We start from the raw sequence: 21,656 nt of genomic DNA, 5'->3' as shown, positions 1-21,656 counted from the left end.
ATGGTTCTGTCTCATCTAGTTTGCACCTCTTTTTGGAAAATTACATACAGGGAAATTAATGCGTAGTACCTGTGTTTCAGAGCCAATCATAATAATCAAACTATGAACCACATCACCCCAACCAGAGTAGTTATAAATTATGGACAGTTTAATTGAGGGGGACCCTGGTTAGTCATATAAAATCTATTTTTTTCCAAGAATCAATTGCCAAATGTTACTAGTTTCTTTTTGGTCTCATCATGAGCCAGTAGCTCTCCTATCCCATGTGAGAGGGAGTAACTTTGCCTAATCTAACGCTATTATAGAAAAGTACCTGTAAATCTGAATTTATGATGGTGCCTTAGGCTTGATCTTGGAAGGCCAGTTTCACAGTTAGGGTCTTTTTTTTATTTAATTTTATTGTCAGGGTGATGTAGAGAGGTTTTCAATTACATAGTAAGATACTAAGTACATTTTTTGCCGAACATTGTTACCCGCTCTTTTGTTTTTCTGTATATTCTCCGCCCTCCAAACCCTCTCCGCAAGTGGTAAAGTTCATTTCCAACATATTGTCTTGTGAATATTGCTGTTGTATTGGTTCACTGTTTGTCCCTTATCTCACCATATTTTTGTTCCATATTCCTTCCCTAATTCAAATAAATGTATATACAATACACCAGGTGCCAAAATCAGATACAATGATAACAGGAGATAAATCATAGAAGAAGAGAGAGAGAGAGGGTGAAAGGGTGAAAGAGGGGGGGAGAATAACTACTTCACCACATAGTATATTCAAAACAAAAACCTTTCCTTATCTTGCATTTCATTTCATTTAGCATCATCTTATACGGTTGTGTGTACCTAGCTATTAAGCTATCGTGTCTAGGAAAATCCTAGACACAGACTAATTGCTATAAGTCTATGTTTCTTTGCTTCTGGCTTACTTCACTTACTATGATTTTTTTCCAAGTCTTCCCATTATGAATGTAATGATGTTATTCTATAGTTAGGGTCTTTATTTCATCTTTTCTCAGTGTGCAGTGTTTCACTAAATGCCAAAAATTATATTGCATTCATTGAGGAGCTTTGTGGTTGACTGATTGACACACCATCGGCAAGTTGCTTATGTATGACTCACAGTCTCAGGCCAGTGAGATGCCTTATAAAGTGAGATGCGTTGTAAAGTTGTAGAGAAAATATGGCACTAAAATAAAATATGGGCACTAAAGTTCCTGAGACTCTTGCCTCCAATGAGCCACTAGAAAACCATAAGTGGCACTGTGGCTCAAGTGGTAGAATGCTAGCCTTGAGTTAAAGAGCTTGGGGACAGCGCCCAGGCTGAGTTGAAGCCCCACGAACAGTAAAATAATAATTTTTTCCATTATTGAGTCTTGAACTCACGTGTGGCCACTTCCCTGTAGCTTTATCAGTCTAGGATGACAATTTTACCAATCTAGCTATAAGTCCATTTCTGACTTTTTGCGGGTTGAGTGAAGGTAAGAGTCTGACAGACTTTCCTGCTTGGGCTTGCTTTGAATGATAATCCTCAAATCTCAGCCTCTTGATTAGCTAGGATTATAGGCATGAGCCTGTTTTTCGGACAAAAAAATGAGTATAACATTTAACTGTAGTCTTTTTTTTCATATTTTTATTGTAATTAATAGAAGGGTCACATGATATTTGCCGGATAGATGGTGCATTAATTCCCATACATTGATACCCTTTCACATGTCTTGGTCCCCATTTCCCTCCCCCTACCCCACCCCTCATCTTGTTTTCCTCCTTTATATTCTATGTACAGTATAATATTTGACTAAATTTTCAATATTTAGATAAAGCTCAATCACCATCATTAAGCACAGAAATAGTGGGACAAAAGTGAAGAAATACAGCAGAGATCCCAGACACTATGTTGAAAATGAACAGCTTGTCGGGGAGGGGCCAGAAGAGAAAAAGGAGGAGAAAACAAGGGAAGAGCTGACACTGTTCAAAAAGAAATGCAGTGAGTACCTGACTTCTATGTAAATGTAACCCATCTATACATCAAATTTACAATACCAATTTTTAAAAAGTCATACTTGTTGAAATGTTCCATTACGCTTTTTCATAGAGTGAAATCCCTTAACCACAAGACCATTTGACCATATAAATTGGTTTAATAAGGACTACATTTAATTATAGGAAAAGTTGCCTGTCTTTTGGGGGTAAAGCGTATAAATAAATAATTTCACTTACTTTGATTGGATTGTAATTATTTTGATTGATTTTTGTTTTAATAAATTATAAATAGTAATAGGACTCAATTTAAATCTAGGAAATAGTATATTACTAGTAGTACTACTAATTAGATCTCAAGATCTATCCCGAGTATTATCAACTTTAGTTTGCTCTAAAATTTGAGATAAATTAGGGTAAAAATCCAGTGAGACCTTCTTGAAAACACTTATTTTTACTTCACAGTAGCTATTTTAACTTTAAAGAAACCATACACCAGAAACTAAATGGTGTCCATTTCTCCCCTACAGTTGATAGTTTCACATTTGCATTATTAGTTTACTACACACGAATTTTGTCTTTAAATTTTTATTGTTTTTAGTTTCTTTATTGTAAATTAACAAATAACATTGCATATTTTTAATCATGTATGACATAACATTTTGAGGTACATATCATGGAATACTTAAATCTAGGTAGTAACAGATGCATTACCTATTTGTCATTTTTGTGATAAGGACATATAACATCCATTGTCTTCCCATATTTCAAGTATATGTTATGGCTTCAATAATTATAGTGACCTTGTAATAGGTATCTTCATGTTTATTCCTACCATTATTTTATTCTAGCACAATTTTACTGTCCATATTGGGGTTTGGAGATTTTTTGTGCTGCTGGGATTTGAACCTAGGTTTCACATTTGTTAGGCAAATGTTCTTGCCACTTGAGTCATGCCCCAATTCTATTAGTACTTTTTTAATATTGTTAATTTTTGTTTAATAGGATCTTGTACTTTTGCCAAAGGTTGGTCTCAGAGTATATGGAAATACGCTACCATGTCCAGATTTTTTGTTGTTGTTGAGATGAAGTTTCACTAACTTTTTGCCTTAATTGGCCTCAAACTGGTCTCTACCTCTTGAGTAGCTGGCATTTCAGTGATGAGCCACCATGAATAGTCAATATTGTTTGAAAGCCTGGCTTTGTCTAGATTGTACTTTGAATCAATGATTAAAAGGAAAACCAAAAATTATAGGAAGCCTGGGCTGAATGGTTCTCAAAGATTGTTTATTGTCTCTTTTTGTAGATAGAAAAGCAGATGTTGAGAAGGCAAGGTAACAAAGAGGATTTGCAGACAAACAAGTTCATGTATGGATCATCTCCAAAGGTAGACACTAAATGAAGTTTATGTCTCAAATCCATTCACTACAGATCTTTTCATATGTTCCTGGTGTCCCAGTCAGTATCCCATTCCCAGATGACCACTTTCCTCAGATCCCCATTTCTTTCTGCCCCAGTCTTCCTTCTTCTCTAAAAGATGATCTTCCTCCTCCCAGCAGAAACAGAAAACACTAAGCATGAGTTACATAAGCTTTTGGTCCCCACATCTGTGGGTGGTCTCTATCCATCTTTATGACCCTGGCCCCCTTTTCTTGCACAAGGGGGAGAAGACACCCTACTCCCATGCCTGCCAGCCCTAGTTTTTCAGTTAACTCCTTATTGTCCAAGTTTTGCTGCTCCAGGTTGGACCTCTTTGGTAATTTTTTTCCTCCCTCCTGAAGCACTGCCCTATGATCCTATGTAGATAACCCTTTGGATATGGTGGCTGCTAGCAAAATATTGGCATTCAGTATGTGCAGAGGATTGATTTTTATCCCTTATTTGACTAAAAACTGTGTCTGTATACAAGTGTGCTGACAGGATTGCTTTTTGTTCAAAAAAGGAATAAAGTATGCCATGGAATTAGAACCATGTTCAAAATTTAAATCGTGTGAGGAACACTTCCATTCCTCAACATGTCCTCTGTTCATTAACACTATAGTCTGTCAACTGGTCACTTGAGAGAAAGGTAGTCCATGACAATTAAACATGTTACCCTCATTTGTATTCTCTCCAGAATAAAAATCCTGTAAGGTTTTCTTTTTATTAGATTGATTACAAAGGAGAAACGCCACAATCATTTTTCAAGAAGAGATTTTATTCCAGTAACCGTAAAGGAATCATTTTGGCTTATACTTGGCTTGTGTCATATTTGCAATAGAGAGATTATATATTGGCAGATTTAGCCACATTTTCTAGGGCTTCCTAAATTCAGAATTTCAGCATATTTCTGACTGGCACTTCTGATTGGCACTTTGGAGAAAGTGCAATGTAAAGGAAATTGTGAACAATCAACTAGATTCTGTTGTTAAAGACATTTTGGAGATAGAAAAGTTTAGCCATTTGGTTTAGTAGCATACCAAGTTCTTGTAATCTAAGGAAGTAGTCAAAATTTAAAGTAACTGTGCTGTTATGCTTCAGGACTACCATTTATGCATGGTCCTTTATCTTTTCCAAGTGGATACAGCTAATATAGCTGTGGCTAGCGGAAGCTGAATATGGAAAAGTTCTCTTGAGCAGGATTGCTGCATAGATGTGAAATGTACTTAGTTCATCATTTCAGTGTTTTAAATCCTATGGGTATGCAGGAAGCGTCTGATATTGTTCCCTTATATGTATCATGGCTATGTCCTTCAGGGATCATCTTCATATTTCCTTCCTATCTCTCATTAGGAATCTTGCAACTGAGTCTTATTTTGAGTAGGGAAAAGTGCCTCGCTTTCTTTTAAGCAGGGCTACCTCTGTTGTATTCATGGACAGATGGCCTTGAGTGTGGGATCTGATTTTTTTTCTATGTATTTACTTTCAGTTCTGTCTTTTAACTTCTGAGTTCAGGATTTAATTTAAGCCTTGTTCTCAGGTACAACTTCTAGATACCAGCTCTGATTTTATCAGTCACTGGGGTCTCAAACTTGTAGTCCTAGCTACTCAGGAGGCTGAGATTCAAGGATATGAAGCTAGCCTGGATAGGAAAGTCTATGAAATTCTAATCTCTAATTAATCACCAAAAAGCCAGGAGTCAGTTTGTGGCTCAAGTGGTAGAAGATGAACCTTGAGTGAAAAAGCTCAAAGACAATACCCAAGCTCTGAGTTCGAGCCTCTGCAACAGCACAAAAAATAAGCCACATTAGCACACTTCTAATTTTTGAGTTCATAGAATGGTTTCCAAATTAAACTTTCTCCCACATCATAGATCATCCATGAACCAGAAATATGGTACTTACTCATACAATCTTACTTTTATAGCACTATCCTTAAGTGCTTCTCTTTATTTCTCTTAGTTATTTCTTAATTATATCAAATAGGCAGAACATTAGTAAGAATTATAATTATGTGTGATACTCATAGTAGCAAGATAATTCATGTAAGGAGAATGAATGATAGTCAATGTTCATGAAACATTTTTGACAGGAGACATCTTGTAAATAGAATTCATATTTTAGAGATTTTATTTTTGTTCATTTTATTTTTAAAGGGAAAAATAAAAATTAGAAAGGCCAAATCATCAAGGGTTATGGTGATTGTTACATATAACACCTTAATAAACTGGCTTTTATTCACAGCTGGTATATATCAGTATTAAAATATAAAAGTAAGTACAAGCATATGTGTCTTAACCATGAAGCCATCAATGGGTATGACTGACTCAGTGAAATATGGAAACAAAGTGGGAATAATAGTCAAGGACGTCTCTGTATCAAGACATGGAGTGACTAAGCTGAGCGGGTCCCTTGCATGCAGCAGTCATTTTGTTGGCCCTCGGAACTCCTAGCATGGCCATCTTTTAGGTATAGAATTATGTTTAACTTCTCAGCCAGTTTATTTATTTATTTATTTATTTATTTATTTATTTATTTATTTATTTATCTATCTATCTATCTATCTATCTATCTATCTATCTCCTGGGGCTTGAGTTCAGGACCTAGGCACTGTCCTTGGGCTTTCTCAAGAGTAGTGATCTACTACTTGAGTCACAGTGCCATTTCTGGCTTTTTTTTTTATATATATACCAAAGAATTAAACCCTGGGCTTTATGCATGCCAGATAAGCACTCTACCGCCAGGCCATGCTCTCTGCCCCAGCCAGGGTTTTGTCGTACCTTTGTTTTTGTCTTTTGGGTGTTTTTGTTTCGTTGTATTTTGGTGAAGGGATTCTTCAGATCATTGTATCTACCTTAGGAACCTGAATCTGATTATGATTGTAGGGAGCTACCATAAATCTTTAAAAAAACAAAAAAAAAACCAAAAAAAACCAACTTTTTGATGTAAGTAACAGGGCTTGAACTCAAAGCTTGAATACTTACGTTTAGCTTTTTGCTCATTGCTGGCACTCTACTATGTGAACTACAGCACCACTTTTGGCTTTTTGGTAGTAAGTTGGAAATAAAGGCCCTTTGGGACTTTCCTGCCCGGGCTGGTTTTGAACCTTATTTTTCAGATTGTAGCCTCCTGAGTAGCTAGGATTATAGATGTGCGCCACTGGTTCATGGCTGATACCTTAAATCTTTATAAAGAACATTTTTCTACCCCGTCAAGGATTTTAAGATTAATCCAAATTCAAGCTGACCCCTGTTATTGTCCAATGTACATGTAAGTCCAAGTCTTGCACTGAAGTTATGATTAGTCTACCTTCATACTTGTATATTGAGTAGCAGAATTCAAATGAAGCTTATCTTTTCTCTGAGTTAAATTGCCTCTTCAGTTTCTGTTACTGTGTTCAAGGACCTGGACTTGAAATTTGAGATTAATCATTCATAGATCATTCTCTGTAATACTTAAGCTTTCGGTGGATATTTTACTTACATTATACTTTACATTTATTCTTCTATTTCTTACCAGAGATAACAGCTTTGCCTTGCCTTCCTTGCTTCTTGTCTGGACACAGCAAATATCCCTCATCTAATTTCTATAACTTCTCTATTGTGTTCCTTCTCCATACACACTGATGACTTGTTTGCTCTCTTTATCTTTTGGGATGGGTTCCATTGTGATATTTCCATACATGCCTATAATATACTTTGATCAAATTTCTTTTTTATTGTAATTAATAGAAGGGTTACAATTATATTCATCACATACATTGATACCCCTTCTCATGTTTTTGTCTCCATTTCCCTCTTCCCATCCCCTTCCCTCATCATGTTTCCCCCCTTCCCTATTTCAAATAAACAAATAATTGTATATATAATATACCAGATAACTAGGTAAGATACTTTAACAATATGAGAATAGCCAAGGGACAACAAAAAAGGTGAGAAATAACACAGTAAATGAAGAACAACACTCACATTGTATGGCTCTTGTTTCCATATCCTGGAAGTCCTTTCTTTAGCCTCATCCTACATGGCCTTGTGTATCTAAGTTTTGATGATCAAATTTCTTTCATATGCTCTCTTCCCTCCATTAAACTAAGCACTTACTTTCAATTAATAAGCATAATACAGTTCTCCTTTTGGGTTAATTTTTAAAAACCTATAATGTCTTATTGAATGAAATCAGTTCACAATTCCTTACAATGATAAACCTATGTCTTGGCCTTTTAGAGTTACAATAGTATTTTGAGATCTCTTTTACATTTTTATCATCAAGGGTAGAAAGTGTTATTTCCCTTTTGAACCTAAGAAAACACCGAGTGACTTTTACCCTGAAGATTCCTGTTGCTTTAGCTAAGCTCCTTTGTCCATATCAAGTCCCAGCCTCTTGTCCCTTGTGTAACCCAACTCTGGTAGTTATTTTTTTTTTTTTGCTAGTGCTGGGGCTTGAACTCAGGGTCTGAGCACTGTCCTTGGGCTTTCTCAAGGCTAGAGCTCTAACACTTGAGCCACGGCACTACTTCTGGCTTTTTCTATGTATGTTGTACCTAGGAATTGAACCCAGGTCTTTGTGCATGCTAGGTAAGCATTCTGCCACTGGGCTAAACTCCCGGCCTAGTAGTTCTTTATAAAATGCAATTCCAATGCTACTGTCTCTGTGAAGATTTTTCTAGCCCCTTCTTATGCTTAGTATCATTCATTCCTCTTCATGAATGACTGTGTGTGCGTGCGTGCGTGCGTGCGTGCGTGCGTGCGTGTGTGTGTGTGTGTGTGTGTGTGTGTGTTGATGAGATTTGGATCCAGAGCTTGAGCACATTAGGTAAGTGCTCTTCCAATGAGTTACGTCAGCACCCTTTGTTCATTCTAAGGTAGGGTTTTACAGTATAGCCCAGGCTGGTTTCAGACTTGAAATCCTACCTTCTAAGTGCTGGTATTATAGGCAATGCCTAACAAATGTAATGTAAATTTTCTGAAGCAGTCTCAACTCCTTAAGTTTGTATTTTGGGAAAATTCTTTATCTTCCCTTGAAAAGGCTTTTTGCTCTCTCTCTAGAAGTTATTCTCATAGTCAGTTGGATGTTAGGATTGAATACAAAGGTTATATTAGACTCTGCTAGGTACTTAACCAATTCCAGACAGTATGTCTCCCAATAAGCAATTGTTCTAGTAAAAAGAAAATGTTTGTTTTATATTCACACTATTTGCAGACTTAATATTGAATTTAAGCATATAAATAGCTGGTGAGTTAACATTTCAGATCATCATAATACAAAGTTTGACATAACAGTTTTGTATGTCAAAGTAATTTTCCTACAATATACTTTTTCCATGTAAGAAGTTAGATAGTTTTATTTCTATTCTAACATAATGGAGTCTGATATTCAGACATCATTTTATCCTAAAGCAGTGTGAGGAAATAGAGGTGGTAGCTATCTTATTATAGGAATTCTTGGCTCTTGGGCTTAGCAACAATCACGAAGAATCACTGCTTGCCTTGAGAGCATGAGCCGAAGTTTGGGAGATGGGCACTATTTTGTGGAAGGTAATGAAGCAGAAGGTACAACTCATCTAGTGTTTAAAATAAACTACCTCCTAGAAGCCTGACAGAAAGAAAAAAGGATGACTTTAAAAATGACTCTGTCTTCTGCTTTGTTTTAAGCCTGATATATTCCAAAGATATAAGTCGAGAGAGCAATTTTTAACAAGTTGGAAAGAGGCAGCCTTTCTTTTAGAAAGCAGTGTGCATGCAACTCTTTGTGGTGTTGGTATTCCTGCTTTGCTTTCATCGTCCTTTATCTCCTAATCAGAAATTCAAATCCCAGCAGAAACTTTTTGCCTAATTTTGTGGTGATTGTCTCATAGTTAAAATCTAAAGACAACTTGTGCATCCTAAGTCAAAAACCGTAAGTGTAGTAGATATAGTTCTAGTTTTGTTCCATTGTTTCAGATTATCTTCAAGATAAGTATACAATCAGATGGATTACAGGCAGAGCATGATAAAATTGGTCGAGCAGGAGTCCAGTACCTCCAAGGTCATATTTTCACTTTGGTTCATTGAAATTAGGTAGGATACACCACTTAAGTGGCTTCAATCAAATCATAATGAAATGGTAAAATGGTTAACTTGAACATGCTTAGAAACAGCAAAATGATAGCTATTTTCACAGTTGCTCTTGGTATTTTATTACTGTGTTTAAAAAATTAGATTGATCAACTCAGTAAGCAGGGTTTGAATTCATAATTAAAATATTACACAATGATGAAAATGGAGAGTAGTTGATTAAAAATTAACTTGAAAAGGCAATTGAGAATGAGATTGTTCTAATCCAGATGAGTAAATGAGATAGATATTGCTACAGAAAATAAATGTAAATACTGACTATTTACCTGGATTTTGCTAGGAGACAGCGATTTCATTAGTGTTAGTATCTTAAAAAGTGGCAGGAATATTTGAGGAATAGATGAAATTTGTCTTGCTTTGCTCTATTGCTCACTTTGTCTCCTTCTAGCAAGCTCCATTTATACCATAGACATTGATGACAGTGCCTAACAGATGTTTCTCCTCTTCTTTTCCTTCCTGTTACCCTCAGCCCTTTTATTTTTACAGTTCATCAAGCTCTCGGGTCTCCTTTCTTGAGGAGTTGCTCAGAGAATCAGGATCTAAGGTCTCCAACTCCACTGTACAGCCCAGTCCCAACTTCAGTTATCTTCCCTGTCTCCAGATTTGATCTCCATGACTTTCTACTAATAATGGGTCATACCTCTTAAATTAATATGGCCAAGGCCTTGCAGATACAGCGTGAGTGAGATGTACGTTTACCAAGTACCAACATCATTACTCCTTTAGCTTTGGCTCTCTGGTGGCTTCGTAAAAACAAAGCTCCTGTCTGTTGTTACTTCAAACTGCGACTCTTGTGGGAAAATATTTCCCTATACCTTGTCCATGTCTAGGATCTCAAGGGAGAATGAATGACAAAGAGTATTACCATCTGGTGCCCGGATCTCTCAATGCTTCCAGTTTCTGAACTGTAACCCAACTGAACTCTTGTCTAGCATTATTTCAGAGAAAGTAGACGTTTAAAACAAATCTGAAAAGTAGGCTTTAAACTTAAGATTTGACATTACTGTTTAGTTTAGAAATAGTATTAGCCACTCTGTAGCATTGACTAAAGAATTCATAGTTTCTTTGTATTTTACAACGTATTTTTCTACCTATGGATGTCACAATCTCTATTATACGGTAATGAATTTAACCTTTTCTGTGATATTTGGTAAGAGCAAGGCATTAACATATTTTTCATGCTATAATAGCAAATCAAGTAAAAGCTAACATTTAATGAGTTGGCTTCTGTTTTAAACTTTTTACATGTGTTCACTTACTCAATATTCACCACAGTCCTACTATGAACTGCTAATTTTCTAACTCACAGCAAGTGCTGTGTGATAGATCAGTAGCTTAGCTAGGGTAAATTGCAGAGCCAATATGCAAACCTGAACTGTGTGGCTCTGTAGCCTAGTGTAACTACTGTGTCCAGTACTGTCTTCATTTCATTTTACTTGAAATATTTAATGATAGTTTTATATGTAGAAACATAGATTAGCTCTGTAATTGTCTTTATTAGAATTATAAAAGAATAATATTTGAGATTAGATGTATATTTGTATATAAAAGATCTATATTTAAAATATGTAAGTATACATTTATATATATATGTATAGAATATGCACTTACATACATGTGTAGTATGCAAACAAGATAAAATATTCTCTTGCTTACATAGCCTGTGCCTTAAAGTAAATTTTGTATTAGAAAACTAGCATCGAGAATCTTCCCCCCCCACCAAGGCCATTTCAGTAACTTGAATAACAGAGAAAAATAATTTCCTAGGCCAAACTTGTCCTTTTACAAAAGATTCTAAAACAAAACAATCCAGGCAGAAGGGAATATTTTGATTCTATATTCTAAGTCATAATACCCAGATCTTCCTATGAGAGTTCTCAATACCGAGTCAGGATTGATTCTCTCTCAGGCATAGCTACTTTCCATGAGTTCAGAAACTTAGAGAGGGAAATTAAAAGTCATCATTAAGAAAAAAAAATACAGGCTGACTGCTTTACCTGTGTTATATTCATTTGGCTCTGCCATCTCATTTTAAAGATGAGATAAAACTGAGCATCCTAGGAGATTTGATCAAGGTTTCTCACTAATGAATAGCAGGTACAGGTACAGCCTACTTTCTGCCAAGAACCATTGGGATATTTGTGACATCATTCACATGTCATTACAGACTATTATATGTGTCTGCCCCATCACATTATGAAGTGATTTTGAAGACTTTCAATGGCTGATGGGCCAGAAGTTCCCCACTCTTGGGAGATACTTTCTTCACCCATCGAGTGTGCTTTTGAGAGATTTTGAGAGGACATCTCAAATTTCTGCAGGGTACCATTAGTGAAATTGTGCTTGTAAAAAATAATAAAACTATTACTTAAACTACAACAGATATTTGCATTTATATCCTAGGTATTGTCAACACCGCCTGTTGATGATCTTTTGTGTTAAAAATCAAAGGCCCAATTGCAGAAGACTGTTCAGAGTTGATAATATTTAAAAATTCTCATTTTCTGTCCAGAAGAGACACTTTTGGAATATCTGACTTAGCAAGGCAAGGAATTGTTTGGGATGGGTAATTGCCAGCTTGACATTTGTTATTATGGCTTTGTCATTTTTTCCCCTGTAGTTTATGAAATCTGCTATTGTATATTGCCCAAAGGCTTTTAAAAATCAATGGTTGCATTTTAAAGCATATAGAATAAAATAAATTAAATGCCACAATTCACATTGTATAATTTTAAGACTTTGGGGGAAGCCGGGCATATCAAGGTCAGGTTATTCATAGGGTATTAAGAATACTAGAAGATATTGCTTCTGGTTCATAGTACTTGCTATATATTTTATGGTGTCACTTTTCCTACATAAATGTACAAATGAGACTATATTAAGTGAATATATCCAGATAGCAGATTTTGTTTTTAAATCTAATGCTGCTGGGTAGAATCACCAGCATTTAAAGGTCTTGACTCATACAAGGGCTGTAGATATCTGCTGTCCTTTCTGACACCTCATCAAAATGTGCAGAAAAGAATGAAGAATAAGGAGGAGCTGTGTTTGCATGAATTGAAAGGTTTTGTAGCCACTCAAATGCTTATGAAATCTCAACCATGAAATTAAGCTTTCTCCTGCCTTATATGCTTTTATAATATAAGCCAGTGTTCTTTATGAAGGTAAAATAGAATATATTGGCATATTCTTCTAGAGTTTAACTTACTACATAAAGAAATTTAAAAGAATTATGAATGGAGACAATGAAAATATTTTCATTGTACAGATATGATTGGCTGGATTCTAGCTATTTTAAATGACATTTCTTGAGACTGGAATCTGTACATATAATTTCATAATTATTGATTTTATTTATTTACTTATTTATTGTGATACTAGGGCTGGAACTCAGAACCTCAAGCTTTCTAGGAAAGCCTAATGCCTTGGGATTGGAAACTTGCCCAAAGAGGTGAATATGTCTTCTATGAACAAGAGCCCAAATGACTTTTCTGGCTAGAGACCTTTCTATTGAAAGCCATGTCTTGTCTTTTGGCTAAATCTATATCCCAGAACTGGCTTACGTGTTGAAACTTCTCTCCTTACTAGTTTCTTTTTAATTGACCTGAAGGGTCTATTTTTTTCCCACATTTAAGTGACCTTCAGGGTCTCTTTATCAGCCCAGATTCTGTAAATTTAGGGAATGTTATTTCAACATATAATATCTTGTAAATAAAACTAATAACAAGGTAAGAATTATAGCACAAAATCATGAAACCCTTGAGTTCTGAGACTCTGTTCTCATGGTTACTCTTAATAGGTGTCTCATTGCTGTAAAGATGTTCTTGCCATAATTGCTCTTCCTTCTTCTACTGTGACCATGACTTCTCAAGCTTATTTGTTTTCAAACATAACATGCCTTCTACTGGTGGTAGGTGAACTTTAGTTAAGTCCCTCATTAATTGATCATTCAGTGATGAAAAGCCTGTTACATATTTGTCACTATAGGGGAAAAAAAATCACAAAATATCCTTGATATTGCTTTTATCCTTTAAATGGTAGGAATTTGAAACCTTTTTGGTTTCCTTTCATCGCAGTCATACTCATAGGTATTTTAAGTTCATTTGTACATATTTAAACAAAGGGAGGATGTTCATATTTATAACTGGAATATTTTCTCTGACTCTACCCCCCTGCGTGTGTGTGTGTGTGTGTGTGTGTGTGTGTGAAAGAGAGAGAGAGAGAGAGAGAGAGAGAGAGAGAGAGAGAGAGAGAGAGAGAGAGAGAGAGAGAGAGAGAGCGCGCGCGCGCGCGCGCGCACGCGCAGACAGGCAGACAGTAACAAAGACAGAAAGACAGAAGACAGAGATGGAAATAGGACTTCAGCCATTCACATCTTTTCTGCCAGATGTCATTACTAATACCCTTAGGGTACAATGTCTTGATAGGACCCTGCCTTCTTGGAGTATTGCCAGTAAACCTGAGCTCTATTTCATTCACTCTAATTTCCAGACTAGTCTTGGAAATATCTAGTAAGATTTTGATATATATATATTCATAAGAAGTGGACTGGTCTTTATGTAAAATGCTATTTTAGAAAAAACACAGTGAAATTTCAAGATAAAAATAGCTGAAATCAATTACATGTTTATGCTATGTCAGGCTTTAATAAAATCTTTGTCTCTGCTAAGGTTTGCTCCACAAAACAAAACAAAACAAAACAAAAAAAACCCCAGAAACCTTCTACCTGTCTATTCTGCTGCATTCCTATTTTTTTCCCTGTCCTGGGGCTTGCACTCAGGGCCTGAGTACTGTCTTTGGGCTTTTTTCCTCAAAGCCAGCACTCTGCCACTTGAGCCACAGCAATACTTCTGGCTTTTTCTATGTATGTGGTACATAAATATGAGGAATCGAACCTGGGTCTTCGTGCATGCTAGGCAAACACTCCACCACTAGGCCAGACTTCCAGCCCCTGCCTTCCTAATTTTAAAGATGAAGCAAGAGACTCATGGAGATAACATCTGTCTACCATCTGTCCAATCTTAAGATTCAAATCTAGTAAGTGACAGCACTGAGATTTGAATAGTGTAGGTAAGGCTTTGAACCAACTTGAACCACTCTAGCAAGAGGAAGGAGGGAGAGGTGAAGAGGCATCAGGAATGGGATGGAGAAGAAGAGGGAAGGAGGGAGAGAAGGACAGAGTAATGAAGAGAAAGAAAAGGAGGATGGTGTGGATAAGTATGAAAGAGGACAAAAATGTATTACTCCAAAAGCATAACGAGATTAGTTACGTAGAATTTTTAGGATGATGCACCTAAATAGGAATCAGTAACATACGGTGGATAGATCATTATTTTAAAATGTTTCCTTTCCTTTTCTGTTATTTATTTATTTAATTGGCTGTGAGGCTTGAACTCTTGACCTGAGTGCTATCCCTGGGTGTATTTGCTCTCAAAGTTAGCACACACACACACTGTGCCACAACTCTATTTCAGGTTTTTGAGTGATTAATTGGAGATAAGAATCACGTAAGATCTTTTCTTTCTGGGCTGGCTTTGATCTACAATCCTCAGAACTCAGACTCATAAGTAGCTAGGATTACAGGCATGAGTCACTCACAACCAGGTTTTTGTTTTTGAAATAACCTTGGTGTTAGCATACAGCGCAAGCATGGTTTGTCCAGTCATGTGATGTGTATTCATCTCTACAGATATTGCAGGTAATGTGCAAATTGTAGGTCAATGCATCTGACAGGTGAATGTCTTCTGTGCAGCGTGGCACGAGAGGATCATTGGAAATCTGTCCCAGTAGCCGTCTACCAGCCGTGGAGGTATACCATCCCTATGGAAGGAAAATCATTCTATCAATGCTAGTAGTATACAGCTTTGGACCTTAAATATTTATTTTTAAATATCTCATTTCAAAAATTCTTCCCCTGTTTGCTTGTACTACCATCTGCTTCCACATTTACTGGAACTGTATTAGCATAATTAAATTAGCACTTTCCTATCTCACCTTCCACTCTTCTGACATGTACTGTAACTAATATATCCATTGTGGGGGGGGAGAATATTTTTTTTGACGAGGTATTTATAAAATTAAACAAGTGATATTCCTTTTTAATTTGAGGTAAAGAATTAGCCCTTGAATGATTCTCAATTACTTTAAAAGGGAAAGTAGGGAGATACAAAAATTAAGCTGATTGTTATTACTGAGATGTTCTGTTTTTTTTTTCCTTTTTTCCCCAAAACATGGATAAATTAAATGACTAAATTTTCAGCAACAAAACGAATAAGCCAATGAAGATGAATGTGACGATTTCAAGTGCTCATTGAATTCCAGGCTCGGGGCCAGCCTCCTTGTCTAGCTCTTGTAATCTGTTTTCTCTCACCAGAAATCATGTTTCTCAATCCTGTTTTGCTCAGCATCTTACGGAAATGATGGTTTGAATGATACACAGCATTTTTGGACATGATGATATCCAGCCGTTCCTTCACATTTCTGCACTGAGAGCACCACCTCACTGATGATAATACCCACAATAATAGCACTGAGACACTTATGACCTTGTCTCAACTGCTTCGTTTGGCAGGAGCTTTGGAGTCTGAAACCAGAGTCATCATCTTAAATACCTTGTAAGAGGGCCAGATGAGAAATGCACACTGCATTTAATTTTTATATGTGTTCACTTTTCATCCTCAACATATTACTAGAATTCTGGCAGAGAAAACAAAGACTTGAATGATTTTCATCCAAAACAATAGTCTGGTCAGAAAAAGCTCTCTCAAAGGATAGTAGTAATATTGGAAATTTTCTGAAATCTTGGCAAAACGGGTGGCTCATTCCTATAATCATTGTTAACAAGGAGGCTGAGATCTGAGTATTGACAGTTCAAAGCCTGCCCGTGCAGAAAGTCTCTGAGACTCTTACATTCAAATAACTACCAATAAGAAAAAGACAAATGGGGCTGTGGCCCAAAGAGGCAGAGTGCTATCCTCAAGCATAAAAGCTCAGGGACAGCAGCCCTGAAGCCCTAAATTCAAGCCCTAGGACTAGCACCAAAAACAAACACACACACACAGAAATCTAGAATCTCTCTTTTAACATTTCACAGTGAACTAATTCTAGTTGTGATCTTGACTATTTCCTCATGTTACTTTAGCCCAACATTTACTTCTTACATCTTCCTTTGTTTGCCATTTCATTACTAAGTATCAGTTTTGCATCTGTCCTATGGGCTTTGACCATTTCAGTATTAATGTCATAGATTTTTTTAACTAGTCCTGGGGCTTGAACTCAGTGCCTGGGCACTGTCCTTGGACATTGTTTGCTCAAGGCTAGAGCTCTGCCACTTGAGCTACAGCACCACTTCTGGCTTTTTCTGTGCATGTGCTTCCAGAAAATCGAATCCAGGACTTTGTGCATGCTAGGCAAGCATGCTACCACTAGGCCATGCTCCTTGCCATGCCCTGGACTTTTTAATAGTGCTTCTTTAAGTGGTCTGCATAATGGGGCCTAACTTCTCTGGGAGCATGTGACTTTTTGGATTGTCCCCCACCAGTCTACATCTACCTAAGGCTCCTTCATTGATTTCTGCTACAGATTTATATTTGCTTTTTTTAACTTTCAATTGGCTGCATTTTCTTTATGAGATAGGTTTTGAACTCATCGTTGGGCTTCCTGACTTAAGACTTAGCTCTGGCTTCTCTGTCTTGCTCCATTTCTCTATCTACGCAGCATAAAATCTCACATCTTTTGCATCTGAGAAAAGAAGCAAGCCTTGGGTCACCTTCCAACTCCTCTTTGGGTGCATGACATAGAGAAAGTTATGGCAAAATTCAGAGGCTTTATTATCTACAAATCAGAAGTCATAAGACATGTTTTAACTTGTCATTTTGTGGTGTATGTGTGTGTGTGTGTACTTGTGTGTAATTCTGAGAGGCAGATTAAACTTATAGAAAATAGTTATCATCTTAGTCTCTGGATAAATAGATACTTATTCCCTGGATTTAGAAATTTATAGAGGCAGGTGTAGTCATTTCATTGTATCTCCAGCACTGGAGTAAATGTTTGCTATCTACTGAATCTTGGGTAAATTCTTGCTCAATGAATGGCCACTGAAGGCATCTTCCTATCAAATGGTGACTTCAAACCAGGTCGGTCCTGATTTCTCATTTATTGTGGGAACTTTAGTTTCCACACTCTTCTTTATCTTTCCAAACATTTCAAGGTAAATGTGTCCTGAACATGCATTTTATATTTCCATTCCTACACAAAATTACCATCCATTAAGTGAATGTCATACTAATCTCCCCTTTGCCTATCCTATTCTCTTTCCCATCTTCCCACATCTAGCAAAGTGCTAATTATACTTCTAATTTGATCATCCCTCTGTTTGAACACAGCCTGAGTCTCAGTCCATCCCTTCTCAAGTGCATCATCACTCTAACTTTATAACTAGCTTCCTTTCTTTTAGTTTTGTTTCAAAGTATTACCTATATGATTTTAGAACCGAGCATTAGAAAAACTCAGACTTATCTAGCAAATGGAATACCCAAATTGCAAAGGGAATAACCAAGTTGAATTGCAAATGGAATTACAAAAACCACCATAAACAGAGAAAATTCTGTCAGTTAGCCAAGGGCTGAGTTTAGAGATGAGGCAGAGAAGTCTAGAATTAAGTCTTCTAGTTCCCTTACCTAAGCACCCTCCATCGGTCACAAGGCCTTCCCATTCGAAAATACTTACCAGCAATCTGAAGCATTTTTTTTTTCTTAAAGAGCTGAATTTTCATGGAAGAGAAGTTCATGGCTCCTTTTCATTTCATTAGTTGGAGAAACGGAAACTGTGCCCCAAATTGAACTCATAGATTCACCATAGTGCTATTGCCAGTGCGAGTTCTCAGATCTGAATCATGAATTTGCTACTTTTCTCTTGACCCTTTCTTCTTTTCTGAATCTACAAATGTGCATAACAGAAGGGAAAAAAATGTTTCTCTCCACAGATCCAAGGGTGAGAATGAAAATAAGAAGCCAGATAATAAAGTACAGCTACAAAAGGGAGCCCACTTAGTTTGGAAAAACCATTATTGTATCAGAATGATGTATCTGCAAGTGACTTGCATGAACATATTTTATGTGCCTGCCAGCGTGGTTTTTGTGGTTCCCTGCAGCAGATATTACTCTTTTATTACTCGTTAGCCACTTAAAATCCAGCCCAATTTTAACAGTGCTAAAAGAGCAAGAAAATTTATTTTAAAGGAAAAGGCTACATTCTTCTAAACCAGAGTCATAATATTAATACTTAAAATGCATGGCAACATGCTGAGAAAATGGGATAGTTATTTAGATATATTATAAAATGTAGCCCACCGCTTTGAAGTGATTCACTACTATTTCACCAAACCAATTTAACAGTATCCTGTAGAGAAGGAATTGTGCAATTAAAATTAGTAACAGAGATTTTCACATGCATAGATCTAAATCAGACTAGGTTGATAATGAATTAAGTAATTTTGCTTCCTTGTGAAGTCAATCCATAATAGATGCATCCAGGATAGAATTCATGTTTAAAGGACCTGTCTATATACAGTTCTGACTTGACTGATGTTATTCCCAGTGGTTTTTCTTCCTTCTTTGTTTTTACTGTTTGGCTTTGATGGTGAAATTTAAGTAGGTAGTCATAATACATTAGTATAATTTGGGTATTTGATCACCCTGCTCTGTTTCAGTAACACCAGATCCTTTCAAAATAAAATTTTATGAATCTAACTTTTAAGGCATCAAAGCCATAAAATTGTATGTGCATCTTTTGCTGTAAGAACAGATATTCTGTCCTTTTTCCACTGTCAAGGCATTCACTGCAGTTATCGTCATATTTCCTGTAACGAGTTTCATGTAGACCAAGGCTTGCCTATACCTGATCTGTTCCTAAGGGATGGCAGGGGATGCTTGAATACCTGCCAGCTCCCTGTGCCATGGCTGTGCTGGCACCACCTGTAGCACTCTGACACCAGATGTCGATGGGCATAGGCATCACTTCTACAAAGTAAACTGCATTTGCCCTGTGGAAGTGGATGAAGAGGTATGAATATTCTATGGCTGCGACTTGTGAAAAGTTCTGAACACACTCAACAATGGAACATAGACGTCACCATAGCTAGAAGTAATTAAGTGTTCCAGCTTTGCCAGGCCCATCTGCAAGGCTTCTGTATTGTCTCCCTTATATTTTTATCTGATTCTAAATCTGAATCAGTGACATTTTCTGTGGCCAGAAAAAATGCAAAATCCACCATTATTCCAGTCTTCTGATTTCCTCATTATGAACAGTAATATTTATTCTCAGTAATACTAGCCAAGGTTTTTTTTTATTTGATGATGATTTTGTTATTTTATTGGGTAAAGGGGAAAATAAGTGATCAAATTGGCTTTCTAGAACTCTGCTTTATATATCGCTATACTGGAAATTGTGTAGTGTGTATCTTGAGGTTTATGTGTACTGGCTTCCTTGAAAGCATGGAATATGTCACAAATATGCATGTCATCCTTGCACAAAAGCCATGCAGATCTCTATATTGTTCCAACGTTAGGATATGTGCGGCCAAAGTGAGTACTACTAACCTAGTTTTAAGGAGGAATATGGTTTTAACTTTTCAAGCTTAAAAAGTTAAAAAACATTGTTTTTTAGGAAGTTCACCCCATGCAAATTTTGAGATGCTAAGTAAGGCACTTTTTCTTTTCTTTCCCCTCAGCTTCTTTAATTTTATCACCTGTGAAATGAATGTAATAGTAATTATAATTTCACAGGATCATTGTAAAGAGGAATCACAACGTACTTTGATATAGAAGGCACTTAATAAATTATTATACACAGAAATGATGATGAGTACTTTCTCATGCCTCGTAAGAGATGGTACTATATGTGGCATATTGCTGTGTCAGAAAATTTTGTTTCTCTTAAGGTGGAATTCTCAATTTTCATGAGAACGATGAACAGAATGTGCTCCAGTGTTTATTCGTACTCCCAGCATTTAGAGAATATCTACTGTGTGCCAAATGTATGCGCTATGTGCCAAGTACCCATTATACAGCCCCAATTTCACCAAAACTGCTCTTCTAGTAAAGGAGAGTGTATACACATGTACAAGTCATGCCACAATAAACACTGCAAAGGAGAATCCAGCAGCATAGAATGACAGAGAACAATAGGGAATATTTTAGGTAGTGTTTCAAGTATTCATTTGCAAACAAAACATAGAAACACAATGCCAAGGGTCTTTAAAAAGACAGACCCTTATTGCTATTCTGCAGAGTTTCCTGAACCCCAGTGCATGTACTTGAGCACAGGGAGTCCATGCTGTGGGGATGTCGCATGGTCAGTGGAAGATGGGGATGATGGAATGCAGGAAACCTCTCTAGCCTGAGCTCTGGGTACCTGACTGCCATAAATAATTCACTTTATCTGAGTTGCTGTGACTTATTTGTCATCATTACCAAGTACTTACTGAATGCCTATTATGTGTCAGTTGCTTGTAACAGACAAAAGAATATAAAACTATGCTTTCTTGGAGCTTACTTTCTGCTTGAAGAGATTTCAACAACTACACATTTTATATCAGTGATCTATAGAAAGAAATAGAAGGTGGGACAAAGGCATCTGGAGCCAAAAGGGATTTTATGGCTCAAGTATTTAACATTTCTCTGCGAAGCAGTATTTAAGCAGGATCCTTATTGAAGTAAGAGAGAAAGTTATGTGGTATCTAGGAGAGGCAGGGGGAATGGTGTTTCTGGAATAGAAAAGGAAATAGGTAGAGGAGATAAGGTTGGAACCATAGCCATGACCAGACATAGGCTTTGTTTCTCTAAAAGGGAAGGGGCTTTGAATAAATCATGGTAATTAGTATTTAGAAAAAAGAAACAACAACATTTAAAAAAGAATGTTGGCAGAATGCCTGCTTTTGAAATAAGGAAATACTGAATTTTTGGCACAAGTTAACATTAAAGATAGTCTATGTCAAGAGCTAGGATACGAACCTGAGAATTGGCAAGAGGTCAGGGCTAAAGTAGATATCCATTTCAGAATTACCAGGGTAGAAACATTTGTAGCTACCATGCTGTAAATGCTAGGTAAGTCATCTAGAGATGTGAAGATCGAGTTTGCAGACTCTAAGCAT

General features: G+C 36.6%; 1 protein-coding gene and 1 non-coding gene across 6 annotated transcripts in view; one reads left to right on the top strand and one right to left on the bottom strand.

Annotated features, from left to right (window-relative positions):
* The window catches only part of Npas3 (neuronal PAS domain protein 3), an 828,644-nt gene that overhangs the window by 278,181 nt on the left and 528,807 nt on the right, over positions 1-21,656 (top strand). The gene's annotated exons all lie outside the window — the stretch shown is intronic.
* Positions 19,993-20,096, bottom strand: LOC150055228 (U6 spliceosomal RNA). The gene has a single exon (XR_016537767.1). It is a non-coding gene; the product is annotated as a U6 spliceosomal RNA (small nuclear RNA).

Source organism: Megascapheus bottae, chromosome 14 (genome assembly GCF_031878675.1).
Source record: "Megascapheus bottae isolate mThoBot1 chromosome 14, mThoBot2.hap1, whole genome shotgun sequence".
NCBI classification, from domain to species: Eukaryota; Metazoa; Chordata; class Mammalia; order Rodentia; family Geomyidae; genus Megascapheus; species Megascapheus bottae.
Note: the sequence above shows the minus strand (reverse complement) of the source record. Positions and strands in the feature narration are given on the sequence as shown.